Source organism: Pleurodeles waltl, chromosome 7 (genome assembly GCF_031143425.1).
Source record: "Pleurodeles waltl isolate 20211129_DDA chromosome 7, aPleWal1.hap1.20221129, whole genome shotgun sequence".
Taxonomy (NCBI): domain Eukaryota; kingdom Metazoa; phylum Chordata; class Amphibia; order Caudata; family Salamandridae; genus Pleurodeles; species Pleurodeles waltl.
In genome coordinates this window covers 268349135-268371787 of record NC_090446.1, presented here as the reverse complement: position 1 = coordinate 268371787, position 22653 = coordinate 268349135, and positions in this window count along the sequence as shown.

Genomic DNA, 22653 nt, shown 5'->3' with positions numbered 1-22653 from the left:
ATTCTTAAGAAGAACTATGGTGGCTTGAGCCAGAGGGTGCTGCCTGTTCTATACTAATGGAAGGATGATGTGCATTCTCTGTTTGTTTGTTGGTTACATTTTTTACATGATGTGCGATCTGAACTAAGCAGCTTTTGTTTGTCATGTGTCATCAGTGTAACATTGTTGATTGGATTGAAAGCATTATCCACATTTTGCAGTAAACTGACATCTTTTAGGGTCAGTGAAATAATTTTGTGTTAACAACAGAGGTATGCATCCTTTACCATCCTTGCACATTACATGACCTTCGAGGTATCGTTGAGGATGGTAGGACTGTTCCGATGGTGGTGGCAAGGGCCTCATTACGGGTGTGGTAGTCTTCAGACCTAGTGCAGCGGTCCAACTGCCACATTAAAATCCATGATCACGCCAGCTTGACGGTGGCAGAGATCGTAATCTGCCAGGGCACTGTGCATGCAGTGCTGCCCTGCGGATTACAACCTTGTTCTCCTCCAGCATTTTCATGGCGGTGTTAGGCTAGCATAGAACAGGTGCTGGGGGCCCCCTGCCCAGAACCGTTGCAATGTTCACTGTCTGCTTGTAGCCCTGCGGGCTACAGAGTTGGCACCGGCTATATTACGAGCCAGAGACAATGCTGTAGCCTGTTTCCCACTAGGCTGGTGGGTGGATACTGAGGTTTCTGCCTGCCAACCTATTGGGAAACTCTTAATAACTCCAGCGGAGTGGTCACCACAAAGGCAGCAGCCACCCTGTGGGGAACTTGGTAGACAGGCTTTCCCATCTGTCAAACTTTTAATTGGGCCCAATATGTGTGAGTTGGTGCCTTATGTATAATCATTGTGACTGCTGTATCAACTCATAGAATCTAAGATGTCCCATGGCATACAGGTGTTTTGCTTAGATCTGGTGCTGCAGAGTGATATATCAAGATACTGCTACACATATATTATTATAAATTGTAGGCATGCTTGACCTGATGGTGCCCATCACTGGTTGAATTGGTGAACTCTAATAATGACAGTAATTCTTTACATATTTTGTGGGCAATTATAGAACACTTGTGCCCAGATGTGGGTAATCTCAAACTGGCACAATATTAGTATTTCTTAGCATCTTATTACATTGTTATTATTGCGGCCTGATGCTGTAGCTTGTACAACTGGAACAACTTGTCTGTATCGATCTCTGCTCTCACTCACTCAGCCATGCATGTACTCACCCACTGAACCAGCCACCATCATGTATTCATCCATCATTCATGCACTCACTCTCTCATTCATTCATTCATTCATTCACTCCTTCATCCAGTTACTATGCACTTAGTTACCAGCTTATTCCTCCATCCAACCAACATCTCATTCTCACATTCACCCAATAACTTACCCACACAACCAACACCCTTCCACTTTCACCTGTGTATCTTGTTTAGTAAGGCACAAATGACTGGTGGGGATATCTCTTTTTTTTATTATCCTGGCTGCATGGGGTGGCCGGGACCCTGCACATTTCTGACTATACATTGCACCTGTGTCCCCTGTGAGCATGCAGCCCAGCATTTCACAGACAGACTAGTCTCTTCCTGGCAGTGAGCCTCCCAGTGGTGTTCAATGTATTCCTTTCATGCTGATCCCAACTCCTGTTTCCGCCAACCTTTCCATGATGGGGACCATGTCATGGAAAGACTGGCAGAAACCCAATGCTGGAGGCCAAAGTGGGGCCCCCTTTCCAGCACCCTCAAAATGCACACTATCTGCTACGGCAGACAGTGTGTATTCTGAGGGCCTCTGTGCAACGGCATTGGCTTCGGCTCCAAGTGGAGCCGAGGTCAGTGCTGTCAACGGTGTCCACTGGACTGACTGGCAGAAATCTCAGTTTTCTGAGGTTTCCCCCTGTCAGCCCTGTGTAAACCTTGTAATTAGGCCGAGGGAGACCACAAACCCCTCAGCGGACTCCTCTCTACAGGGCTGGCGGGCCAATAGTTGGTCCACCGACTTCATAATGAGGTCCTGTGTCTATTAAGTTCAATCAGTGGCTCCTGCTTTGTGTTGTATTTGCTTTTACGCCCAACCACTTTCAAATGTCACTAGCCGCTACTGACTTAACCAACAGTAAGGAACGTGTTGGATTTTAGGGGTGTTACATATACTATTCCCTCTCAAACCCAAGCAATAGTGGGGAAGAGTGGGGAAAGTGTTGGTCTTTGTAGGGGTTAGATTTACTATTCCCACTCCACTATAGGCAAAGGTAAGGAAAGTGCTGGACATTGGAGGGGTTAGATTTACTACACCCACTCCAATCTGAACAACAGTAGGGAAAGTGTTGGACTTTTGAGGACTTTGATTTACTATTCAGTCTACAACACAAAAGCAGAGTAAGTGTTGGACTTCAGAGGTGTTAGATGTACTATTCTAACTTCAATCTTAGCAACATCAGAGAAAGTGCTGGTCTTTGAAGGAGCCAAACTTAATAACTCTACTCCAATGTAAACATAAACAGGGAAAGCGTTGGACTTTGGAGGGATTCAATTTACTATTCTCACTTCAATATAAGCAATAGTAGGGAAGGTGAGGGATTAGATTTATTATAATCTAAAAACTTTCAAACATATTTAAATATAAAACAAAATAGAACATATTTAATCTTATTTACCGAAAAAAGATAGTCATGATAGCTAAAATGAAATTTCATTACAAATTAAAATGTCATTGTATCAAATAAATTCAAAACAATTTAACAATATTTAAAATAGGTATACTTACCTCCATGCTACCAAAACAAGCAAACTGTTAAAATTGTTGGTAAATGAAACATAATTATTACATTATCTATTAAATAACACAATTAAAGTTAAAACAAATTATAAATATAAAGCAATTTTTCTAAATTTCATAAATGATTAAAATGATCAAATAAGTAACAACTAATTAAAAACAACTAATAAATTAAATAACAAATAACCAATTAAATAATTTGCATGTTTATCAATTGATAATTTAATAAACATCAAAATGTGTTTAAAAATAAAAATCTATCAATTATGTTTTAAATAACTTCCCCCAATCCCTTTCAAGCCCAACAGACCACTGCTAAATTAGAAATGAATAATTAAATAACCATACCCATTACAAACTATACAAAAAAATGTTCATCATACTGATACCATATAATATAATAAACAAGCTCAAATGTATTTAATTAATTAAAAAATGATATTACATGAAACTATATTAAAGAAGCTAAAGCATGTACAGCAATACTTCAAAATATACAATATACCTAACAAAACGATATTCTTAACTTCTGTATTCTGTCACATGGTACTTTTGAATTGTTTATGTTTTGTATATGGTATTTTGTATCACAATATTTTTTCTTCAGTACTTTAGTGGAATAGCGGTACAACTGTGTTGTTGATGGTAGCAGCAAAGGTGTTGACAGTTGTGTATGGTAGTGGAAGCTGTGGTAGAAGCTGTGGTCATGCCACTTACTGCACACACACTTATACAGAAGAAATGTAACCTGTTATGCCTGGTGAACATAAGGTAATACAGGTATAGAAGGTCACTCGTTCAACAGGAACTTATTTATCTCAAGAGATTTTGACACTTATTTGCCACTAGTCACAATCGATGTATAAATGTAAGAAACAGTTAATAATCTGACTTCACTGAAAGCAACAAGGTTGCAGTGCTCAAAGAGTGGGCACACAGTGACAAGAGTGAAAAAAAAGTTCAAACAGTACGTTGGTTACAGTAGCTAGTAACAAATTGGGTATATGTTCCTATGGTGTTTCAATATTATTAGTTAATTACCTGCAAATTGTGACAAGCGGGGTTTGGGCCTATTCATAAGTACTTGAGATCAATACGAGTTACATGCATGAAACTTTCTTGCAGTGGCAAACACTACAGTCCTGAGTTTTCAACCACATGCAAAGTTTTTGCCCACATGTAAACCCATTTTATGAGTTGGTAAAGTTTTAACGATAGCTAAAATAGGATTGATACTGGATACCAAATCAGTATTTGGAAGTCCCTTCCAAGTATCTCACTGGTATCAGAAGTACCAATCGTTTGTGGCCGAAATTCTGGTTGCAAGCTATTGAAAACTTATAATCGCCAACGGGCGACTGTTTCATCTTCATAAATAGAAAGAGTCCCCTTCAACATCTTTTCTTTTACAAACTGGGGTACACCCTTCAGGGGGAATAGCAGTGGTCCAGGAGACTACTGCAAACTCTTAGTGAACCCTGTGAAAAAGAAAGGGCCATATTTATACTTTTTGACGCAAAACTGCGCTAACGCAGTTTTGCGCCAAATAAAATTAGCGCCGGCTAACGCCATTCTGAAGCGCCATGCGGGCGCCGTATTTATTGAATGGCGTTAGCCGGCGTTAGCCGACCGGCGCTGCCAGGTGTGCGTGAAAAAAAACGACGTACACCAGGCAGCGCCGGCGTAGGGAAAAATGGCGTTTGGGCGTCCCAAAATGGGGCAAGTCAGGCTGAGGCAAAAAAATCGTCTTAACCCGATTTGTGCCATTTTTTTGGGGCGCCCAGACGCCATTAACATGACTCCTGTCTTAGCAAAGACAGGAGTCATGCCCCCTTGCCTAATGGCCATGCGCAGGTGACTTATGTCCCCTGGGCATGGTCATTGGGCATAGTGGCATGTAGGGGGGCACAAATCAGGCCCCCCTATGCCACAAAAAAAATTGAAAAAAATACTTACCACAACTTACCTTTTCTTCCCTGGGATGGGTCCCTCCATCCTTGGGTGTCCTCCTGGGGTGGGCAAGGGTGGCAGGGGGTGTCCCTGGGGGAAGGGGAGGGCACCTCTGTGCTCATTCTGAGCCCACAGGTCCCTTAACGCCTGCCCTGACCCAGGCGTTAAAAAGAGGTGCAAATGCGGGGTTTTTTGCCCCGCCCACTCCCGGGCGTCATTTTTGCCCGGGAGTATAAATACCACGCACATGCCTGGGAGTCATTTTTTAAGACGGGAACGCCTACCTTGCATCTCATTAACGCAAGGAAGGTGTTCACGCCAAAAAATGACGCTAACTCCATGAACTTTGGCGCTAGACGCATCTAACGCCAAAGTATAAATATGGAGTTAGTTTTGCGTCGAATTTGCGTCGAAAAAAAAGACGGAAATTCAGCGCAAACGGAGTATAAATATGCCCCAAAGTGTTTTAAAAGCAGCACTTTTTCCTTCAAGGCTACTTTAAAAAAAATTTGTTTTTTAAAGGCACTCACACCAATGATGGTCCGCTGACCCTTGCAAGCAACCATCCCTGTGAATTTGACAAATCGCAGTGAGTCACACTTAGTGACCAGTTTAATTAATATTCATTAGTAAGGTCGGACTGCGACACACTCTGATTCCTTATTTTGTGAACAAACGAATTAGTCTATAGGTCCATTCACAACATAAGATTCTGGTTGCAAAATTACTGGTAGCAAACTGCAACTGTTATTTGCAACCAAAATAATAATACATCTGGCTCTCATTTCCTAGTGAACCATTGCCTTATGTACTTACTATGGTCACAAGAGGTGCCTCATGAAAGTCACCAGCAGTTACATTTTGTACACCTGCCCAGCTAGTTGTTCATGCCTCTGCAGTCTATTAGGTACCCTTTTCCACATGGAATTGTGTACAACAGAAAATAAATTATATTCCTGACCCAGTATATGGATGACCTCTCACAAATCAGATATACAGACAATAGTTTCCTTTTCAGAGACTTAGGGCCTCATTATGAGTTGGCGATTGAATCACCACTACTTCAATACAGCGGGCATGAGGCAGCCGTCAAGTCGGCAGCCTCACCCCGTCGTATTACGATGTTTCCACCAGGCTGCCCGGCTTAAATTTTGTATTTTACCCCAGTGGAAAAAGTGTGTTGGCATTGGTCTTTCTCTCCCTTAGGCAGTTGTGGGCAGTGCAGGGGGCCCACTGTGGCCCCCAGCACTGGCTTTCCACCAGCCTTTTCATGGCGGGGACTCCACCCTGAAAAGGCTGGAAGAAAGAAAAGTCGTGATCAGCACGACGGTGCTGAACTTGTAACTGCGGTGGCTGACAACGAATTTGAGCACCACCAACTCATTGGGATCCATGATCATGTTGGAGGCGGCAGTCTCTTAGCGGTCCGACCGCCAGGATTATAATCCAGTGGTCAGACCACCAGGATTGCAGCAGCCCAACCACCACCACAAGTTTGGTGGTCCTGTGGACCACCAAACTTGTAAGTAGACCCTAAATCTAAATAGGGATTCTAATTGTGATGGCAAAAAGAAAATAAACAATTGACCATCATCTATTTTGTGGTAACACTTTTGAACGTGATAAATCACTTTCTATATTGTATTTACAATTATGTATAGTTGTATAGCTACAAAATAATACTAAATATATCTTTGCTTTTAGACAATGACAATAAAATAGGAATAACCAGAACACAATATAGAGACTGAGCACATCTGCTACTTGAGTATTCTAACCATTACGGCCCAGAGTATCAGGCCTTTGTGATAGCCTTGTATCAGTGCAAATCAAAAGCTTCAGTAATATTTACAAAGCTATGCAAGGGTTTTTTTGTGACACCCTTTGTGGCTTTGTAAAGAAATGTAATACAACACAGCTGCTTGCACGGAGTTACATTACATTTCAAGCTAGGAGGCATTCCATGGGTGGAGTATGAGTGTTCCCGTGTATCCACCCATGGATGTTGATGCATTCCTAGATTAACTAAACTTAGTAAACCTGGAAAAGCATCAAAATGCTGCACCTTCCCCAGTGAGGCATAAACAGGGGAATATCTTTATTTCTCCTCATTATTTCCGTTTTCTATGCGTGCTGCACTCTGCAGCACTCATGGGAATATGCATATGTTTTTAAGGATTGTTTCTGGGTAGAAAGGTGTCCCTTCCTGAACAAAAACAATTCTGCCTGTACCCCAGGCATGTTGTAAGGGTGCCCGCATTGGCGCTAAGCAACAAACTTGCAGCCACCGCTAGGAAACAGCAGACATGCACCGTATCTTAGTAGATATTGCACATTTCTGTTGTCTGGCTTTCAAACAACGCCGAACAGAAACTTTGCTTGCTGCCATGCGTTGCTTGATAAATTAGTAAATACCCCCTCTGTGTCTATGTATTTCTATGTCTGTATGCCATAGGAGAACATCAAATGGTACTGGCTAACTTTGAAAACAGTAACCCTATACATTAGAACAAACAATGTATTTGTTGGGTTCACATAAAATGTATGTGGCATATCTTTTAGATAGGTCTTAGAAAATATTACGGTACATTTTATATGGATAATAAGAGCAAAGCAAAGATTCTTGTCAGTATTATGAGAAGACTGTGTAACAAGTTTCACAAGAACAGGATACAGGCAAAGAGGTGCAAAGGAATCATAACACTGCGTAGGGATGTTGTAATTAGAATGTGAAACTTGTAAGCACATCTAATTCACATTGAGTCCTACATATCATTCAGGTCTGTTGAGCATCAGGATTTTTCCATTATTGCTTCATCATGGTCATACCTAAGCAGATGTTTGCACCCAATATTTACTTTCGTCCCTTAGAACATGGGATATGATGAGATTTTGGTCTTGCAGTCAGGCGAAGCCACTCGGTATACCACTTTATACAAAGTTTCCAGTAAAGGTGTTTCTGCAGGTATATTGGTGTGTACAACACCTGAGGTAAGTGCAATTGCCAGCATTTTGGCTGTGCAAACATAAAGGCGCATAGACTCTTGTAAATGTGGCAGTATGCACCCCACCCACAATCTGCCCAGTATAATGTTACATCCGCAAGAGGAAACAATTTTGTGAAGGGAGTGCATATCTACCAGCACCAATGTGGTGCACCCAGCGTCCATGACCCCACTTGCCTCTTCAGTGCTCGACATGTCCACAATCACCATGACTCTTTCCTTTTATGATAGGAGAGTTATTTGGGGTGAAGTGAATCCACCAATATCTAAGTTGTCATGTTTGTTAATAGACAAGATATACCAGGTCTTGTTTTTGATGTAATTCTTCTGTGTTTACATCATTTATTCCACAGGAGTAAGTAAACTCAGCATTGTTATTTTCTATGTTTCCACTCCCCAGCCTTAATTGCATGCTTGAGGAGATATTTATTACTAGATGGCCAAAAACTCTTCTTCCTCTTTGACTACCACCACTGCCAAGGCTCAAGTACTTGGTCTAAGAGCATCGTGAGCACTGCCTACAGGTAGTTGTGGATGCCATTCAATGTCGAGAGGTGGCACAGATAATCAGCTTGATCAACCAATCACCTTGAGGCTGCCTCTGGATATGGAGGTTTTGGGAGGAGGATAAGGGTGCATAAGAGCTGCTCGCAGCTACTGTTCTCGAGTCCTTGATGCTATCACAAAGCTCTAGGACAGTTTATATCAGGCTCACAGTCTACATTCAGTTGAATGGAAAGGTGAATGATAATACTGTGGTTGGAATACGATCCCAAAATCGCATTTATATTACATGCTGGTATCAACACAACCATCTAGCCTAGGTTTAAACAAGGAGGGGAAACATCAGAACAGAGACAGGTGCAAAAGTCAGGCACACCTCCTCAAGGGAGCTTGTGATCTAGGTACGAAATTACAGGGGATTCAATTACTAGGTTGAGCTGCAAAGTACCATCAGAGCCACACACATCACAATTCATTCACAGTCAGAACAGGGTGGACCTACAGCCACAGCACATGTGCATTTCAGTGAGAAGATGAAAAGTCTAGACAAGACACATTGTGGAGAAATCCATAGACATAACAAAAAATCTGTTGGTAACAGAAGAAACTGGGATGCAAAAATCTGTAAGCAAATTGTGACAATATGAGGCTAAGGGGAGAATTACTAATTTCATACCCCTGTTTGCGAATGGCTGGAACTCTAAGTTATGCAAAGTTTACTACACCGTGACCAATCCTGGGGGTCACACTGTATATTTGAGGTTTCTACATCAAAAACATATGCACTCACTAGTAACGTTGTTTGGTCAAGGGTAATTTAGGGCCAGATGTAGGAATATATGATTTTGTGACTCGGAAATTGCGAGTCGGAGCGACTCGCAATTTGCGATTCGCAAAATCATATGCAGAATGGTGTCCATGACACCATCTGCGAATCGCAAGGGGGTCGCAAAGGCCCACCTTATTAATATTAATGAGGTGGGTCGCAATTTGCGACCCCCTTGCAATTCCCTGCACTCACAGGGATGGTGGCCTGCTGGAGACAGCATACCTCCACGTCTGTGACTGCTTTTTTAATAAAGCAGTTTTTTTTTTTGCATTGCAGCCCGTTTTCCTTAAAGGAAAACGAGTTGCAATACAAAAGAAAAAATGAAACCATTTGGTTTCATTTTTTCAGAGTAGGCAGTGGTCCATTGGACTACTGCCTGCTCTGAAAAAATAGTTTTGGTGACATTCACAAAGGGGAAGGGGTCCATGGGGACCCCTTCGCTTTTGCGAATGAGTTAGCACCCACTTGACATGGGTGCTAACTGAGAATTGCTTTGCGAGCGCGTTCGCTGTCACAAAGCAATTCTGCATTGCGGTGCGAATCGCAAATAGGAAGGGAACACCCCTTCCTGTTTGCGAGTCGCATTCCCATTTTGCGAGTCAGTACCAACTTGCAAAATGGGAATGTGCATCACGATGCGCGTTTTGCATGGCGCAAACTGCGAATTTTGCAGTTTGCGCCATGCAAAACGCTTTGTACATCTGGCTCCAAGTGATTTACTTAGAAGCAGTCCATTTTTAGTTAAGTATACATGTTCTGATGATAAACCAGGATTCTGGTTGCCCAAGATAGCAACTTAACCCCTTGACCACATCTTTTCACTCAGCCAAGAAGAATGACATACCATATTCTACCATGACGCACTGCGCTACAGTGAGACTTTTAGGAAACACCCAAGCATTAATATACCAAATTCAGCAATGCAAACCAGTTACAATAGTATAGTACTAAAACACATTGAAAGATAGAAAAAGGCATCAGATTGATCAATACAATTAGAATTTTGTTAATTAACTACATAGGCTTCCGAACATCAACTTCTAACCAAAACTGGGGCCTTATGTGGAGTTTGGCTGACAGGATGCACTGTCCCAAATATGGAGGATTTCCAGTCCCCCATATTTCACATGCATTGTAATCTATGACACTTGTAATACAATGACTGGGATATCCGCTACGTTATAATGGAGCTTCTCCTCCGCGATACTCTAAATGAGGTCAGTAGTTTGCTTCTATCAGTCTAATAATCATAGCCGTGGAGACCATGAACTATCTTGAGTGTAAATGATGACAGTGATAAAATGGCTATCACACAGACTGTGCAGAATTTCACTCTGTGTTTTGCTGACTCTGTATCCGCCCCCAGGATGATATGTAGTCAGCCATACTGAACAGTGTTGTATTTCATCCAAGGGCAGAATGATTTTGGAGTCAGCAGAAGCCCAAGAGGACAATATTTCTTTGCAGCACTCAACTCACTGTGTGTATTTATCATCCTCTGAAATGAAATGTTTTATTAAGAGTTGTTATGTTTTCAAACAGCGAAACTGAACGAGTAGGGAGCATTTTGATTTATGCAGAAATTCAGCAGTTATGGGTGTAGCAAAGGCCTATTGATGTTTTTCAGCTATGACTGGATCATATTTACTTTTTTAAACAGTATGATGATAAAAGACTGGGTGTTTGGTCTGTGGTTAGAAGTGTTGTAAATGTAAAAAGAGAGTTTATAGGAGGCATTTTGGCAGTCAAGAAGACATTTCCCACAATTTGCAAGAGATGAATCACAATTTTTTACAAAAAATAAGCATATATATATATATATAGATATACACACACACACATATTTCCTCTCTCTCTATATGTATATATATATATATATATATATATACACACACACACACACATATTTCCTCTGCAGAAAAAAATAAGTATCCTTCAAAACAGCACTTGGAAGGACTGTGGAGCAGATTTATCAATATTTGGTGCAGAGCAATGGAGCAAGACAGCATATGGAGCATTGCTGCGCTCTCTCTCTGCTGGCCCACTCAGTGCAGCCTAGCACCAGTGCAGGCACCCTTGCATCATGGTGTAAATGGGCCTGTGTTGCCGGCAGGATTGGCTATGTTTTTGAGCAGGAAGGGACATCTTCCTGCATAAAAATAGTCAATAGAGATGCTTTCTTCTTTTTAAGTGTGAAAAAAACAAAAAGAAATATATTTCTCCCCGTTGCACCTCTATCAGGAAGGTATAGCATTTTGGTGTATTCCCAGGTGTATCTTTCTTGGTAAATCTATGAATGCACCAAAATACATGGGTAGATGCGTGGGAACACCAACTCTCCACCAATGCTATGCCTTCCTTGCTCAGAGTAACACAAAGCAGCAACTTATGCTGCTTTGTGTTACTCCAGATTTACCAAGCAACACAGGGCCACACAAGGTGGTCTTGTGCGGTTTGGTAAATTTGACTTAATCATTGTGTAACCCTGGCATCACCCTGCGGGGCCAAGGGCAACGCAATTCTATGATAATAAACCTGACCAGGTATACCATCTGTACCAATGATTCAACTGCAAGCTCCTCAAGAATTTTTCTTTCTTTATGATGGCCTAAAGCTCGAAACTGTCGATCCTTTTAAAATGTATCTTAAACAGAGAAACAAAAAAAAAAAGATACGAAAAAGTCATAGTCAAACTCAGCCAAGGAGTATTGATATTCAGCATGAGAGAAAACAAACAGGGTGAATTTCTTGACCAGCAACATATTCAATATGAGGAATTCATTTTTTTAAGCCAATAAAGAAAGCACTGACGTGCAACACATGAGCCTTCGCTATTCTCATCACCGAAGTCAGTGCTACATCGTTATGCACAAAATATGAAAAACATATCCCGACATCCAGTGACTTTATAAGTACACATATATGATTTTTGTGAATTGTAGAAATCAGTCAAGAAACTGCAAATTCATTGATTAGAAGAAAAAAAACGAATCGAATTTTGGTCGTACTACACAACAGACAGTTCAAATGTAAAGCACTTGAAATAAAATGTCAATTTAACGCAAACGCTTGGTAAATTCACTGTAATTCTAGAGATCACAGAAGTGGCTGATGAACATTGAAAGTGATGGGACACAAGACCAATTTTGAATTTTCATGTGCAATCATGCGCAGCGGGCGAACCCAGCTGGAGTATTCCAATTGGTATTGTGGAGATTCTCCCTGTGGGACTTTAAAAAAAAATTAAGATAGGAGGTAGATTGTGATTTTCCCAGCACTATTTCTATTTGAAATTGACAAAAAAAAGATAAGTGTTACATCTATTTCTAAAGGAAGACTAATACAATATTTCAGAAAAGTCCTGGTTTGCATCCACAGTGGTGTTGGTGAACAGGACTTGGGACGTCCTCTGAGAAACGTTTGCACGATTAGTTTGTGTTCTAAAGCAACAAGGATCCTACTGAATATGCTGGAGTTCTGTTACCTCAGTGTGTGTGTGCTTGTCAGTCTGATAGCATGGCAATCTGAGAATAGTAAGGCCTAGCAGTTATGGAGATGAATTTACTGGCAATATATACAATCAGAGCGAAATGCCAGGCTAGGGTTCACTTTCATCTCTTCAGATGGAGTGATGACCGACCAGCTGCGGTTGATGTTTCCAGAAGCCCCAAGACCGTTTGCAAGCTTAAGGTTTATTCTTGGTCAAACTGCCTATGAGAGCAGCAAGGATAACTTCTAGAGAGTTTGCCTTCACTCTATTCATGATAGTTCCATTTGAGTGTTAGGTCTTGTCAAGGCCAGTGCTCACCTAAGTGGACTACAGGCAACTGTTGTATAGTACCACCACACAGGTAAATAAGAAGGGGTTAGCTTTTAAAAAATGTTCTAAAAAAGCTTATGTTGTTATGGGAAGGGTTGCGTCTGAGCAGTAAAATGTAAATGTCCCTCAGGCTCCAAAGCATCCTCACTTTATGGCTGCTCTTCAAACAGGGAGGGGAAAACTTTCCCATTGATGGCTGACTTTAGTACCTTGGAGGGTAGACTAAATGGGTGCAGAAAAATGGGAGAGAGAGGTGGGCGCAGCCCAATATGACACTTAGCCATAAAGTGAAGAAGCTGGTGCTTTAGTCAGGAGAGGAGCAGGTGTAAGAGCCATGTGACTCACACATGATCTGGCCCATGTAACTAGCTATAGGCAAATTAGAACATGCTGTCACATTTATAAATGACATAAATAAAAATGCATTTGCTGTACAAGTGCTTACCCACAAGGTAAGAAGAAAGTTCACTTTTAAAGGATAAATAATGATTTGTTCAAATGTTTATTGCTTGCAACTTTCTACCCAAGAGAGTAAGTGAAGTATGAAAGAGCCTGGAGAGAAGAGGAAATAAAACAAGTGTTGCAAATGAACCTCCCTCTTTTATACACTAAGGGGCCAATTAGGAGTCTGGCTGTCACAAGACCAACAGACTCGCAGTGGCGGTGGGACCTCCGAGGCTGTGGCAGTCTGACTGCCACATTACGAGGTTGGCGGGCAGACCCACCAACTTATTGCTGTCCCCACCAGCATCCAACATCCTGACAGGCTGACGGCAGTCCTTGTTGTAATCAGCCAGAACGGTGCTGATCTCAGTGCTTCTCTGCTGATTACAACCTTGTTCTCTGCCAGCCTTTCCATGGTGGTTTCACCTCCATGAAAAGGCTGGTGGAAACCAAGTGGAGGGGTCTCCCTGCCAAGCACCCTTGAAATGCGCACTGCAGACAGTGCGCATTTCAAGGGTGCTAGTGCACCCTGCATGCAGCAGCATTGCCGCCGGCTCAATTATGAGGCAGAAACAATGCAGCAGCACCTTTTTCCAAGTGGGAAAGTTGCAATGAGGTTGGTGGGGAGACCACCAGCACCGCAGCAGTCTACTTGTTGAGAGATTGGCAGATGGACGTTTCCATCCACCAAACTCCTAATGACCCCCAAGTGCTTTCAAACCTGAGATCTAAAACAACAAACTATGCAGCTCTCACCATAAAAAAGTTCTTGTGAAAAGCTGTTTAAGCACCATCATGACACTGCAGAATCAGTTCAAGATATCATGCATCCTGCCCAACAAACGGTCTATGAGGCTGGATATCTTCTTGCTAAGGTTCTGCTGAAATGGATTTGTTGCTGTGGAGCAACCCAGAGCTGTGAAAACCTGTTTCTTCAATTCATCGAGGTTGTGCTTCAAGCTGATTAATTTTGGCAGTTCTGTCAAGGTCCCACCCAGGTGTGAATTATTTTTCAAGTCCAAGATTTCCAGAGATGCTAGGAGGAGCCAGTTAGACAGAGCCAGGGGTTCCAGGTCCTTGGAAACAGCAACAGGTGTCAAGACTCACTCCAATTGAGGCCACCAGCAGGTAGGCTGGGGTGGGTATGCCTGGACATGGGTCCCGTCTACACTGTGTCACTGGGACTATGCCATAGCGGGCGGATGAACCCTAATCAGGACTAAACAGGTTTAGGTTGCATGCGTTCTGGTTCAGCGAGGACCTAGGCCCTGATTTATACTTTTTGACGCAAAACTGGCCTAACGTAGTTTTGCGTCAAAACATTTACAGCTGCCTAATGCCATTTCTTAACATCACCCGTGCGTCAAATTTATACTTTGGCGCTGGGTGGCGCTAAGAAGAGGTTAGAGTAATTTTTCCTGACGCTAACCATTGCACCTTGTCGTAAGGCAAAATGACGTTAATGCAGGAATAATTACTCTAATCCGGTTTACGACATGGAAAAACATCGCAAATCAGATATGTGCCACTTTTACCGCAATAGCATCAAAAAGCGATGCAAACAGAGCAAACAGTGCTAAGGAGCCCCAAAATGGAACCCAGAAGCCAGGAGAGACCCCAGGGAGACCCCACACAACCAGGAACCAACCAGGAAGACACAGACAAGACCCAGGGGAGAAACAAGAAGAAAAGGAAGTGTCGCCTCAGTGCAGAGGAGCATGAAATGCTGGTAAGAGAGGTGACAGAGCACCAGCATCAACTATTCATCACCTCTAAATTGCCATTTGGGAGGAGAGAGGTAATTTGGCAACATATTGTCGACAAGATTAATAGTGTGACAGAGGTCAGGAGAACTGTCACTTCATGCAAGAAAAGCTGGCATGACTGCAAGCACAGGACAAAGGAAAAAATGGCAAGGAACAGTAAGGCAGCAAGGCAGACCGGAGGTGGGAGCCCAGCACCGCAGGAGGACTTGGACCAGATGGAGGAGATGGTTGCACCGTTATTCCGGAGGAAATCACCACTGGGATTGCAGGACAGGACAGCGCAGACTACGAGGAAACAACACATATTCAGGGTAAGTTGCAGGGGGACCAAAATGCATAAATCTCAAGTGCAAGAAGGGGGAGGCACATATCTACTACACAATTCATGTCAGACCTGAAAATCCGGCAGTGGAAAGGGCAAAGGGGCACGGCATAGGTGCATGGGCTGTGCAGAGGCATCCAGGGGCACAGCACAACACAACACCAACAACCTTTGCATGGGGGTACACCGCCATGCCAAGGCTGGTGGAAATGCTGAAGTACGCCAGGGCAGTACGGTAGAACGTGAAACTGGGCTGCTATCACAGGCCAGCTGGTATTGTCAGAATGTAAGCTAGAGGACAATGCCCAGTCTCAGGCCATTGGCTCAAGCGGCATTTACAATTGACAACACTTGCCACTACTACCTGTGGTATGTGTGCTGATCAATTAGGAAATGGCAGTTAGGTGCCCTTGGCACAAACACACTCAAAATGAGGGATCAGTATGACCCTCTCCAAGTGCAACTCCTGTCAACTGCTCATGTCCATAGACTCAATAAACATCAGGCACTGTCACATACATTATGAAGTACACAGCAGTAATCTCATACCCATGGTGCCCATTCCAGGGTCTGCCCCTGTGTCACAATAGCTACAAGACCACCATGCAACATCTACGTTGTCATAGAGCTAAGACAACTGCATTGAGGGGGAGGAAATATGTGCATAGCTAGGCAAACACACCCGCACAGTCATAAGAGGAAATGGAACCCTGACAGGCCCATCAGTGCAATGCAACATAGCACACATACAGAAACATTAACATGAGAAACTACCAAAGACGACATCTGTATTGTTTCATGGAAATGCAATACCTGGTATGGTGCTAAGTCTCAGTACCGTACAGGTGTATGCGAAAAATGATAGACTGGGACAGGGCCATATTGTTGTGGCATCAGCACACCAACAAGCTTTGGAAGGCCTTACTATGATAAAGGAAGCAGAGGGGGATGATTAGGACAGGAAGAAGGCAAGCCACAATTTGGACAGAAATCACATCTAGAAGATGTGACGCAGACAATTTCCCAAACTGACCACACTACATGTGACATGCAGGTGGGGCATAGGCCTTAGAGACTGCAAACATTAATGACAGGAACAATGCATGGGAACCAATATTACAACCTACCACCAATAGGAAGCCAGTGACGTCACATTACAACTGCCACAACACAGACACACTAACTGTGCAATATCTCATTGCAGAAGACGATAGCTCGCCTGTTGATCAGTCTGTTGTGGACTACTGTGAAGACATGGATGACCAGCTGACAACCATCAGCCAGGAAACCCTCCAGGATGTCCTGGGAACCCTCTAGATTCAACCTCCAGTCGCAAGGAGGAGCACACATGTAGCAGCCATCCCAGAGAAGCCACCCACCACCCCAATCGTACGACCTGCCAGCTCAAACACAGCTGAGGACTCTGATGACACTGGGACCACCTTGGAGAGGACAGTTGTGGGATTACAGCGGGAACTGGCCAAGGAGGTGCGGGTGCGGATGCAAACTATGGCAGCGAGCCTTGAGTGGATGCGCATGTGCATGATGACATCCGCAGAACAGTCAGCAGCCATACAAGTCACACAATCACTACTGCAAGGAGTCCAACAGTGTGTGAGGGACCTCACCACTGCTGTGAGGGAGTTGCCACAACACCTGCCCTCCCAATCTTGCAGCCACATGCATGAAAACAAGCTGGACTCCCTCAGGCCAGACATGGCTGCCTACCACAGGGACCTTGCTGCCATACTCAATAATCAGCAGTTCATCTTTGCTGTAGGTATGCCCTATCTAGTTCACAGAATGCAGCTGCTGGGACTTTGGAGTCCACTTCTTCAACCACTGAAGTGTGTGTTGCCCCTTCAAACCCACCACCACCATCAAGGACAGAGGAGATGACACACACATCAGAGGATGAAGATGTGGAACAGATCATCTTCACCCGTAGGGGTACCTGGTAGCACCAGCCCATGCCACATGGGCACTGATTTTCCTTTGTTCTGTGCTTGACAACATGACAGTGTTGCTACAGTTGGTGACATGCACTCTTCACCAACACACTGTTAACCTTACCACTGTGGACTGCAATTGTCTCTCACTATCAAATTGGAACATTCATTTTCCTATGCACTGAATGACACTTCATCTCAGCATGTCCAATGACGTCCCTCAACCTTGCACTTGTGTTGCGTTACAATAGAATGCTTTACACTAATAGGGTCACAAACCTGGACTATGGAAATATTCCACTACAGCACTTTGAAATAAACAGCACCTACACAACCACTTTGTCTCTGTGTAATGTGACACATCTACTTTGCGGGAGATTTGTGATGCATGTAACATGTTAATGGTCACAGAGTGTCAATACCAGAGTGCAGAAATAATGTGGGCAGATATTTACGCAAAGGGCCAGGACTTCTAAATCTTCTGTGCTGTCTTTGCTTCATTTCTGAAGTAAAAACAGCACAAACTTACAAAATATAATTGTAATTTGTAAGTTTGTGCTGCTGTTGCATTACAAAATGAGGCAAATGCAGTGTAATAATAGTATATTTCAGGACCAAGGTATCTACAAGATGAAACTCAGTGCTGGCCACATCCCCTACAAGACAGTCATGGTGTATGTGACATTTGCTTCAAACATACATGCCACACGGACAACATACAGCATGTTTGGCCAATAAAGTCAGCTGGGAGTATAATTAAAAGACCTATATATTTTGTATACTTGACCTAATCAGAAATTGACACTACTCAGTTCAGCAGTGTTCACATGAACATCAGGCTGTAGGCAGATGCCCCACAGTGCCCAGCATTCCAACACAGGACCTAAATGATTATAACTTTAAAATTACACCTACCTGTCCAATACATGGGAACCATAGTCACCTTGAGTGGTGGGTACAATGAATGGCAGATGCATAGAGATTTAGCTTTGTTATAGCTGCCAATCTGACAGCTCAGTTGGAAGTGGGAATTAACATGTTAAGAGTGGGATGTGGATGCAGGACGGAATACACAGGCCAACAGAATATTGGCACTTTACACTTATGCAAAGACCCAGATCCCTAAGCATATGACAAATGCCATAAAGGAGTACCTAAAACTTTAATAACTATGTATTAATAGAACTTAAAACTATGTCACACACCTATACTAACCTAATCTATCCTAACTATACATTACCCACAACAGGCCCTAACTACCCTACGCTAAACTTACTTACCATATTTAACTAAACACTCTAAACATGTGTCCCCACCCCCTTATATGACTGGACACATGTGGGACAATATATACTAACCTAAACAGATACTAATACTAAACAAATATGTATTTTATTAGAATACACAAAAGCCCCAACATTAACCACCACCCACAAACCAAAAAGTAATAATATGAACCCACCAAACTACTTATCCTATCTAAACTAATACCCTACTCTAACCTATCACTAAACTCCCTAAACCCACTAAAAACCTGGATAAGGAAAGAGGAGGGAGGGGACGGAATTGGGGGTGAGGTAAGGCAGGAGTTCAGAGGTTTGCCCTCTTCAGAATTTTCTTGATCGATTTCAGCCTCCGGCTATTCCTGTCAATGACCCGCTGGAGAGTGTCAAGCGTCTTGAGGACTTTCCTCATGTCCCTCTGTAGCTGTGAAATGGCAGCCATGTCCAAAACAGCTGATTTGGTGGTCTGTGTACCAGCCATAGTTGCTCCTGCAGGTGTTGTGGTTAAGTCAAAGTCAAAAGAAACTTTATTTTGGCTACAAGAGCCATAAAAGCGCATAGCAGCAATAAATACAAATAAATACACAAGGTAATAAATATAACAATACATATAATGATAAAAATGGAATAAAGATAAAATACACTCACACAGTGCAATGGGACAGTCTTGTTGGAATCATTAAACAGATAAGAATTTCCCTCTGACAACCAGCTAGCTCCGAGGAACTTCGCAACGGCGATCACTAGCGTTGGCCTAGTGTCTGATCTGAGGATTCACAGGGCTATTTCAGAGCTGTGGACTCCCAGAAGTCTGCATGCCGGGGCCAGCCATTTCCTACGTGAGGCGGTGTACACGGGGCAGGCAAAAAGGACGTGAGGGAGATTCTCGACGGGCGCTTTGCAGGCTGGACAGGCAGTTGATTCTTTGTGTGACCAGCGGCTGGTGAAAAGTCTTAATGGTAGCGTTCCAATGCAGAGCTGAAAGTACAGTTTCCTTTCCCTTGGGACCGTGATAATGTCCCAAATAGCCTCATACTTGCATATCTCTTTTAAGTTAACAAAGTCACAAGATAATGTAGTGTGAAGTGTGGCCCCTATATCTTCGTGATCTGGCATTTGCCAATATAGTTTCTTTAGTTCGCTTTTCGAGGGAAAGACGGAGGTGGTTGGTGAATTCCAGTGTTCACTGAGCCCGAGTGAGTAAAGTGACCCCTTGATGCATCGTAGCCAGGGGATTCTGTGAAGATGATCAGCTTTCAAAATAACCTGCAGGGCTTCAGTAAAGGTTTCAAGCTCTGGAGTAGTCCAGAGATGCCGCCAATACAGCGGAGGGCGTAGGCGGGCTTTATGACCGATGCGTTTTATGCCAAGATCCTTAAAAAGGGGGAACAGTAGAGTGCTTGGTGGAAGGATCACAAGGTTTCTCAGGAAGTTGTTCTCAGCGATGGTTATGTCTTGGATTTTAGCATAGCCCCATAGTTCAGCCCCATAAAGTGCTGAGGTCACAGCCTGGGCTTTGCATATCTGTATTGCTGGGCAAATAGGTTTTGTGTGTGAGAGGTGAAAGTTTTTTGATAGTACCCCTGTTGTTTGCTTTAGTTTTAAGGCTTGCTTTCCTATGTGTGATTTCCAAGACATGTTGTCAGTCAATGTTATATCCAGGTAGCTGAAAATGCCCACCTTCTCAAGTGTGGTGCCCTCTAGTGTAAACTTCCCTCTAAAAGATCTATGGAGATTAAGGGTCATTAGTTTTGTTTTAGAGGCATTGATTTCAAGTCCCCATGTTGAGCAGAATTTCTCAAAGCACGTGAGGAGTTTCCTTAGTCCACTAGGGGTCTTGGATATCAGGAGAGTATCATCTGCAAAGAGCAAGACAGGGATTTTTTGTGTGCCAAGTGATGGTGCATCAGCCTCCACTCTAAGCAGGGAAGGGTCGATTTCATTGATATACAGAGAGAAGAGGGTCGGGGCAAGGACAAACCCTTGCAGCACACCCCTTGATACATGGATTCTATCAGTTAGTTGCCCCTTGTTGTCCTTCCTAACTCGTGCGTAGTTGTCCTCATCGAGTCGTATCAATATTGCTAGGATATGCTCCGGGATTCCCATTTGTGAGAGAGTGTCCCATAGTTTGTTGCGGGGTACTAGGTCAAAAGCAGACTTTAGATCCACAAAAGCTACATAAAGGCTCCCTTTACCAATGAGCACTGTTTTCCAGCATAAAAATAGGAACCAGAGGGCTTGATCAGTGGTAGATATTTTCTTCCGGGAACCGGCTTGGAGGGGACTAAGAATATCATGTTCAGTCATCCAGTCTTTGATCTTTCCCAAGAGGCAGTGGCAGAAGACTTTTTGCACAAAGTTGATTAGACTAATTGGTCTATAGTTGCAGGGGAGTGATCTGTCGCCCTTTTTAAAGATTGGGATAACAATAGCCCCTTTCCAGGACTCAGGGATAGGCGCTCCAGATGCTATTGCGTTCGCTATGATGGTGAGGTACCTTGACCAGGATGTTATGTCGGTTGAGAACAGGTCTGCTGGGACACCATCCGAGCCAGGGGCCCTGCCGTGTTTTATGATGCCTAGGGAATAAGCTATGTCCCTTTGAGAGAACAGCTGGGGTGCTTCAGTAGTGAGTGCTAAAGAAATGTTTAGGCAGGGGTCCATGCGAACAGGAGTGGGGCTATCATGGTCATGGGAGTACAGCCTGCTAAAATGATCTACCCAGTCTTTCGGGGCGATGTTGGTTGTAATGTCCAATCCACTGCTTTCTGGGCCTTGCGCTGCCAGGGACCAGAACAGACTACAGTTCCTCTCGCGCACAGCGTCACTAAGTGCTGTCCACCACTTATCATCTTGGTCACGCTTGGCTTTGCGTATGGCTGACTTGTAGGAATTTCTAGCTAGGCTGATGGCGGTGGCATCCTTGGATTTAATAACTTGGATTAAGCGCTCATTTAGAGACCGACACATTTTATTGAACCAGCGGTGCCTACCTATGTGTCTCTTGCCATCATGGGCTGTGGATACTGTGAAGTGGGCTGCGATATCCCTGAAGCATGAGGTGTGGATTAAGTTTATTTCCTTATAGGGGATTGTGGGACCCACCTCTAGGTTCATTAATGTAGTCTTTAGGGTGTTATTGGCTGCGTTGATGAGTGCGGGCCGAGCCGTAACCTTGTCCCACTTTAGGTGTTGTTTGTCGTTAACCAGGCTAATACCCTCTGGTGCTGCAACAGAGGAGTTAATCGTGGGCGAGAGGTTGCCCAAAGCTAACGTGTGAACAGAGAGAGGATTATGATCACTTTCAGTTCTTTCAACGATCGTCATATCGATGACTAGGGGCCATAATCTTATGTCGAATAGACAGTATTCGATTCTGCTGGTGTGGTTGGTTTTGTTGAATGTGTGAGGGCCTTTGGCGTCTGATTTGGTTCTGCCATTTAACGCCCTGAGCCCGAATTCCATGGTCAGTGACTTAACTTGGACTGCGACCTGGGTCCATCTCTTGATAGGTGGAATGAACAGGGCGGGGATAGACCAAGCTCGATCCTCCTCGTCTGTGGACCTGAGATCGTCCCAGTCTAGAGGTTGAACTCACCTGCCACAATGGTTTTATGATGGCGGGGACAGTTTTGCAAAAGGGCTGCCAGGACACAAAGGGTTTTGGAGACTTGACCCCCCCGACCCCTCAGGTGTAGATATTGAAAATGTTCACAACAGTGTCAGGCCCGAAGGATAGACGACCTAACAGGTCGGGAGAATCGGTGGGTAGCTGTAATATATGACAGTTAAGTGATGTTCTGATCCAAATGGTCAAGCCCCCTGAAGGCCTGCCTCTAGTACAGGGCACAGCAGGGATGTGGAAGTTTGAATACCCTGTTCGAAAAAGTGGATCGGTTGACCATGTCTCTTGAAGAAGACATATGTCATGTTCATCAATAAAAGAGGTGAAGGATGGAAGAGGGAGAATAGATTTCAAACCTGCCACGTTCCATGAGACAAGT